The sequence below is a fragment of the Trachinotus anak genome, unplaced genomic scaffold (genome assembly GCF_046630095.1).
Source record: "Trachinotus anak isolate AG129_WGS33_773 ecotype Australia unplaced genomic scaffold, CSIRO_AGI_Tana_v1 ptg000025l, whole genome shotgun sequence".
NCBI lineage: Eukaryota > Metazoa > Chordata > Actinopteri > Carangiformes > Carangidae > Trachinotus > Trachinotus anak.
In genome coordinates, this window is record NW_027273876.1 from 19,080,618 (window position 1) to 19,088,747 (window position 8,130).

Genomic DNA, 8,130 nt, shown 5'->3' on the forward strand with positions numbered 1-8,130 from the left:
GTATTCATGTCCTATCATGTAAGAAGCTGTCTTAAATTAATAAGTGTATTTGAATCATTTGAATTTATCAATGCAGACAAATCAAAGGAAATTGTTGATTAAATCATAATTACTGGGGATGCTTCAGTGCAGGACATAACGGCTTCATGAATGCTTTGATGAGTTTGAAAACTCTGTGAATCACACTGTGCAGATCTCCACCCAGCTGAGACTCACCAAATGAAACACTGGAGTCTAAACCTGCAGGATCCTGTAGTTCAGAGACTTTAGTGCTTGACTTCAGTATTTCTACACCATGTTTCTTTCAGTTTTTACTCCACCATATTTATCTGATAGCTCTGTTTACTGACTACTTTACAAATTAGGATTCTGCTTAAAATATGTATTCAGATGTAAACCCTTTGTAATCACCAACAATTTGATTAGTAACTGTAATTTTATTACAATTTTTAACAGAATACATTTATGTTGTAATTTAAATGTAAATCCCCAACGTGCTAATTATTCCCAATAAATGTGATGAAATAAGCAGCAGGCCCAGAGTCTGCAGCCAAGTTGTTCTCAACATGTGTAAAGATCAATGCTAAGCACTAGGTGGTGCTGTAGCTAAAAACCTGGGTCCTAGAAATGTTGTCTTAACACTGCCTTCCTGAAAGTCCTGAAATGGCAGCCTGTCACTGCAGAAACATGATGGTCTGATGGAGACAGAGGCTGAGTGAGACAGAAGCGGCAACTGTGGCACTTCAGTAACTTTAAACAAGATTTTTATCTTCATTTTGAGATTTTTCTCCTTTTGTTGACATGTAAAATAAAAACTTCCCATCAGTGTCATGAATGGGTTCGGTCAGGTACCTTGGTGAGGTCCAGCTGGTAGTGTCCCTCCTCTGCACCGACCATGTCCAGCAGAGCCAGTGTCTGCTCTCTGTCCGACACTTCCCTCAACCACAGCAGAACCCCATACCTGTGAAACAGCAACACAATAACATACAGGTCATCACAGAAGCTCCTAAATCCAAAATGCAAATTAATTGGTGAATGCATCAACAAATAGGTAATTCCTTTTGTTGGGGAGGGAATTCTTCATTAAGGTATAAAATTACAAGTCAACTGCTATTTCCTTGCAGATGTTTAACCTACTACATTTACATTTACTGATTTCCCAGTTTTATCCAAAGGGACTTACAAATGAGGGACATTCAGCAGAAGAAGACCTTGGTGTGAATACTAAGTAGTACATCTATTAAATAAGTGCTAATTAGACATGTTAGGGTGTTAGAGGTGTTAGGAGAGGAGGAGCTCTCTGAAGAGATGAGTTTTCAAGACCAGACCAGACAGACCAGAACAGACTGGACTGAGACTGAACACAATGGCTGAGAAAGGGCATAAGCCTCTATGACTGAGTTTAAGTAGATGGTGCAGACCCAGAAGTCACTCTGAAGGCAGCATTAGTTACTTGAATTTGATTCAGGTGGCTGTGAGTAGCCAGTGTAGGTCAATGGATAGCGGAGTGATATGTGCCCTTTCAGCTGATCAGAGACCAGACAGGCTGCTGCATTCTGGACCATCTGTAAGGGTCACTGTGCATGACGGAAAGCCCACCAGAGGAGCATTTCACTGGTCAGGGTGAGAGATAACCATAACCTGTATCAGACCTGAGTATGAATATAAAAGCAGCACGACGAGGAGATGCATGAAACATGGACAGAGAGAGACAGCTGGTCATCAAACATGTCACTCAGGTTTCTCACTCCCACAGTGTGAATGTGTTACAGGTGTTAAAAATATTCTTTTTATCCATACTTGTTCTGTAGCTGTTGGGGCGACAATGTCAGCTGGTTGATATCTGGTTGAAATATCTCAACAAGAACTACATGGTCTGTTGTGAGATCTCGTAAATCTTCTGGTCTCTAGACGACTCTTTGTGGAACCACCATCAGGTTGTGACCACCAGCACATCCATGTTTATCCAGTGATATACTGTATCTCAAACTCTACTACATGGGTTGGAACAAACCTTTGCTCTCTCATTCATAATCCTCAGATGGTGCATCCAAATAACATTGGCAATCCTCTGACATTTCTATCTAAACATGTGGTTCATATTTTCAGTTTTGACTGGTAACTCTTGGATGGATTTGCCACGAAAATTGGTTCAGACTTTTGCTTTGGATGATCCTCTGACTTTTCTGTCTGGCACCACCATCAGGTCACCATTCAATTTGATAATTAATAATATATCTAATATATTCACACCAAACTCAACTGTACTTTGTATTTAGTATTAATTTGCAATTTTTTTTTATGCAAAGCTAAACTGAACATGATGAACATGATGAACATTGCCTCCTAAACATCAGCATGTTAGCCTTGTCAGTACAGACTTGAACATGCTGCTAGCATGAGTATATAATCTTTAAATCTATAATCGTTAAACTGACAATAAGATAATGGACACAAGGACAAAAAAAGTCATGTTTTTACCTTTATATTTTTACCTCACCTTTATCTAAAGCCATGTTAAAGTATCAGTGTATGTTTAGGGTCACCTTCACTGACAAATTCTCCATGAGAAGATGCAAACGAAGGTGAAGTGCAGGGGCTTTTTTGCACTGGGTCAAGTTATTGTCATAGCTCAGTGCTGAACAAAAAAAATAAAAACCGAATATATTGATGGTGCAGGCAGGGATTCTTTGTATATGTGCAACACCTCTCAATGAAGGAGTATTGAATCCGTATGGGAAAACCCTCTTTCCTGATGTGTATTGTCTCCAGCGTCCCATCATGCCTCAGCTGTGCTGACACATAGTCCACATCAAAGATCCCGGGAAGCTGCCAGAAGACATGAGAGAGGCAGTGTGTGGAAACGAAAATCTAAAATAGGTATCTGGTGTTATTATACTAGATGACATTTAAATAGAAATAACTGAAGTTACCTTGACATAGTTTGGCTTCAGACAATGGATAAATGTGGTTTTGCATCTGGAAAAAAACACACAGACATGTTACTTATTAGGAAACAGGTTTATCTTTAGACCTGCCTGAAACTGAAGAAAAGCTGAGCAGCATGTGAATTTAACTGAATTATCTTTAGAAATGCTACAAGTTTAAGGTGTCTGCTGTGAGTATTAACCAACAGATGTCCACATATCCATGAAACATCTTCATCTGAGCCATTCACCCATATATGATGTGTCTCAGCTTGTGAAGTCTTTTGTGAAGTTGTAGAGTTGGTCTCAGTGATTTACACGAAATGAAAACATTATGAAGACCAACTGTCTCGAATTTTATTTTCCATTTCATTCATTAAACCCATGATCTCCACAAAACCACAGCTGTGTGACTTTAAACAGATGCAGTGAAACTGTATCCATTTGTATGACACTCAGCTGGAGCCAAACTGCTTTGTGTCAGCCAGTCTTGTCGGCATGTTGGTACCTCTCCAGGAGGGTGGTGAGCTCAGTCAGGGACTGGAGGAAGTGTGAGGCAGCAGTGGAGGGCTGCTGACGGAGGTCCTTCCCTCTCCAGCCCAGCTCCCTCTGCTGAATATAACCATCCTGAACCTTCCTGAACAGCTCGGACACCATCTGCAGAACACACAGACATGAAGGAAACATGTCTTTGAAAGCTACAGATACAGTGCATCTGGAAAGTTTCCACAGCGCTTCACTTTTTCCACATTTCAAAATGTTACAGCCTTATTCCAAAATGGATTAAATTCATTTTTTGCCTCAAAATTCTACACACAATACCCCAAATATATTAAAAATAAAAAACAAAAAATCACATGTACATAAGTATTCACAGCTTTTGCTCAATACTTTGTTGAAGCGCCTTTGGCAGCAATTAAAGCCTCTAGTCTTTTTGAGTATGATGCTACAAGCTTGACACACCTATTTTAAGCCAGTTTCCCTCATTCTTCTCTGCAGAACCTCTCAAGCTCCATCTGGTTGGATGGGGAGCTTATGTTTCTGGAGCATATCTCATATTTCATGTTGAAGTACAATGTATTCAATATTTTCCTCATCATTAGACTATTACTAATAATGATACCAGTGATAAATCATTCTGTTATGCTTCATTGTCTGTTGCTTTTTATTGTACAAGGCAAAGAGTATGAAAGGATACTGCATTCACCAAAGCAAAGAAATACTTTTTTTTTTAAATAAGAAAATAAACTGAGACACACCTCATTAATTTTAACTTTTTTTTAATCTCCTAATCATGGGCTGTGACGTCATTGTCTGTATCTCGTAATTACAAGAAATTATCTTATAAAACAGAAAATATCATAAGTTCATAATTATCTGATCTGCTAAGCCAAGACACAGTAATCACAGTAATAACTAACAAACTGAGAAACAAAATGAGAAAGATTTTGACAATTGACAACACATACACAATGTTTCAGAAACATACTGCACAGTTTTTTCTGTATTTATACAGTAACACAAGCAAACACAAAAATGCAGGTTGTCTTGGTGATGGTTATGAAGCGTCCTGGACAACGGTTTTTGCAACTATTTCTGTACCATTATGGGACACATTGAACATTCTTCCACTGCTGTTTTTTAGTTTTATTTATTTTATTTTTCTTTGCTTTTAAATATGTCTCTTTATGTTTAATGTAGTGTAAATTAATCTCCCATTGCAGAGTGTTTATCTCTTTACTGCATATTTTTATTCGCTTGATGATTGCCTGTAAAACACAAACTTGAAATCACATTTGAATGGCTGATCCAAAACTTGTGTAATCTGATTACAAACTGTGATTAAAAAATCTCTTGTCAGACACCAATTCAGGCAGAAGGCAAACAGCACTCCTCAGCAGCCTGTGTGGGTTTCCAGTTTCACCTTTAAGCGACTCCTGGCAAAAAGCTGCACCAAATGTATTTTCCAAAATGAATAATCATGACATGGCCTCGTATAAGCCAAGGGGCATTTCCTGTGCTTATCAATGTCTTGATAGAGGTTGTCAAAGTGTAAAAATAAGATACTGTGTTCTGTTTACAAACTGTGTTCCCCATACCCTGGAAAAGGTCTCAGAAGCCCACTATACATGTGGGTCCGACAGTTTTGTGGGGACCCCACAAGATGAAATGGCTGTTTGAGGGTTCAGACTTGGTTTTAGAGTTTGGGGTAGAATTAGGTTTAGGTTGGGGTCAGGCATTCACTTGTGATAGTTAAGGTTAGAGAATGCATTACCCACAAGGTTGTACAAAGATGTGTGTTCGTGTGTGTTTGTGTGTGTATCTGGGGGAGAGAAGTCTGGTCGTTCAGTATGCGGAGGATGCCGTGTGGCCTGGAGGAGATCAGCTCCAGCTGCCACTGAATCTGTTCTGCACTGTACTCTTCCTGAAAGACACACACACACACACACACACACACACACACACACACACACACACACAGTAATAGTGTATTAAGGCATGAATTATTTTTGCCAGATTTCCTATTAGTTGATGAGAACACAGACACCAAAATCACTGGCTTCAATACTGCATGCCAACATATTAAACTGTGACTGATATTAAAGTAATGCACGTTCTGTTTTAACTAAAGTGTTAAGTTTATAGACCAAGGACTATGGAGCTGGGGTTGATGGGGAGTTTAATCAACAGACAAATGACAATATTTTAAACTGTGATTTTTAATACTTGGTTTTCACGCTATTTTCACAAATCATTCATGATTTGTTTTTAATTATTTTGCTTGATATATGTCTTTAAACTTCCTTTTCACTGTGATTGTGATTATTCCTAAGAAATACACAGCTATGAACATGGTACCACTTTTTAACAGTCAATAAAGGGTTCAAAAGTGTTAACTAATAGTCTCAGTAGTTGTTAATAAACAGTTTATTAATGCCTTGTAGATCAGTTATAAGTCCTTAAGGTGATAGTGCAGGTTATCTGACGTGGAGTTGGGTGAGGTACTTATTTATAGTCAGTGTATTAACTGCAGTAGATTCAGTTCAGCGTGCTCCCACCCTAACTATCACTTTAATAAGGATAGCTTTTGGGTTGCCAGTTTGTGAATAATCGCTTTGGCTGCTGAGTCATTAAAAGTCAAGTTATTAATAAAAGTTAGTCATAAATCAAATCACTGCTTGTTACATCTACTTTTAGGGGAAATGAGCTTCTCACTTTCCAATGAACCATCAACAGTTATAAATGTTAAGAGGTCATTAATAATTAATGTATTAATAACCCATCAGTTCTGCAGTTACAAGTTTCACTTTCTAATTGGTATTATGTCTGTGTCTTATGGGGCTGGAGTCAGGACGTGGTTATTACATTAATAAATCAAGTCTGTAGCTGTAATTGTAAAAACTGATGATAAAGCCATTAATTACCACTTATAAACCATTTAAAAGGGGTGACTCATTAGAAAGTGGCACCCAGAAGTTCAGCTGATCAAGGATCTGACCTACAACTCACTGACCTGCTCCTGAGAGATCACGGCCTTGTTGACAAAGTGCTGCAGCTGCTCATTGGCAAAGTTGATACACAGCTGCTCGAAGCTGTTCACTCCCAGGTCCTGCAGAGGGACACAGAGGACCTGTGATGTCACATCCAACCAATGGCACAAGATGATCCAGGAAGCCAGATACCAACCTCAAACCCGTAGATGTCCACTGTCCCCACTGTGCTGTCCATCTCTGTGGGACTCAGCCAGTCGTTGATCTGCTCCAACAACCATTCAAACAACACTGAGTACAAGGCTTTAGCTATGGCATCTCTACAAGAGAGGGAAAGGAGGAGAGGAGGCACATGTACCTTTAAGTTAAAACAATTTGTTTCAGGATCCTTTCAAGGCAACTCTTAACTTAAATTTAACAGAATGTTACAAACTAGATGTGCAGGCATTTACCAGGCAGGAGGAGCGTAATGAAAAGACACTATCAGCCTAGATTATGGCTTGCTTTTCATGGAGCTTGACTCATACTAGGGATTAAAACTCATGTAATATACTTCTGTCGCTTCTATTTCTCACTAGCAGATGCCTTAATCAGCCAAAGCTGCTGTGGAAGCTCAGTGGTAGCTATAGGTGACACCGGAAGTGCCACAACCTAATGATGCTGCCACAATGCAAGCTTGCTGGAGGAGCAACACACATTGGAGACCTGGTGAGCAGGGAGGCCAATGGTGTCAAAGCACTGAACCAAAAGCTGGAAGTCCTCTTTGTCCTGCTTCCCGTTCAATTCACAGGCACCACCCTACAGGAGGACAGAGAGAAAATAAATGTGTGAAATGTCTAATGAGTGAAAGAGAAACACAATGAAAACCAGAGATGAAAATAGTTCTGTGTTCACTGATGTGTGATGTACTTGGTTTAGGTAGTAATAGGTCTCAGCTCCCTGCAGGTAGAGCTCCCGTTTGTCCCAGTCATTCATACCTGCCAGCAGCTCATAAAACACATGGTAGTTCCTCTCCTCATTGGCCTACAAGGCAAATGAGACAAGAACCAGACAGAGGCATCAATGCAGTTTATAAATTCTGAAATGAAAACTTAAACAAACAAAACACACTTAATGAAGCACAAATTAGTGGCCATGTGTTGTTCTTTTACTTACACATGTCAGTCAAAGAGTATGTAGAAATGAACTAAAGGACTGACTGTACAATCAGAATGAGTGTAGTGTAATTTTCCATGTGAGCCAGCGCCTCTTGGGGTGAGCACTGGCTTCCCATTTGGCTGTGTGTGGTGTGGGCGTCAGAAAAAGTTTTATTCAAGGCAATTTTATGGTAATGAGTTATGATGTGGCTTGGCAGCAACCAATCGGAATATATAAGTGCTGTGATCTAGAGAACTGTAGTGAACACAACCATGTAAAGTTTTGTTCCCATCAAATATTTGTTCCCAAGCACAGTGGAGGAGAAATTGATTACATGATTAATTGACTAACTGATAACATGTCATTGTCTGCTCACAGGGACCTAAATAAAATTATTATTATTATTTTATTTAAATGATGCGTAGACAAAGGTGCTTGAAACTGTAGCCTGTAATATATTTTGTGAAATAGGAGGGAATTGCATGCTAACTAGCACCATAGCACACAAAACAGTGATGCTTGACAACTTGATCAGTCAGTAACATTAATGTAGCTAATTAAAAAAAAAAGACAAC

General features: G+C 39.2%; 1 long non-coding RNA gene across 1 annotated transcript; it reads right to left on the minus strand.

Annotated features, from left to right (window-relative positions):
- Positions 1–4,217: 4,217 nt before the first annotated feature.
- LOC139609172 (uncharacterized) lies at positions 4,218–7,497 on the minus strand. Its single transcript, XR_011685169.1, has 4 exons — positions 7,115–7,497; positions 6,615–6,738; positions 6,442–6,537; positions 4,218–5,352 (listed from the first exon to the last, which is right to left on the minus strand). It is a non-coding gene; the product is annotated as an uncharacterized lncRNA (long non-coding RNA).
- Positions 7,498–8,130: the final 633 nt, after the last annotated feature.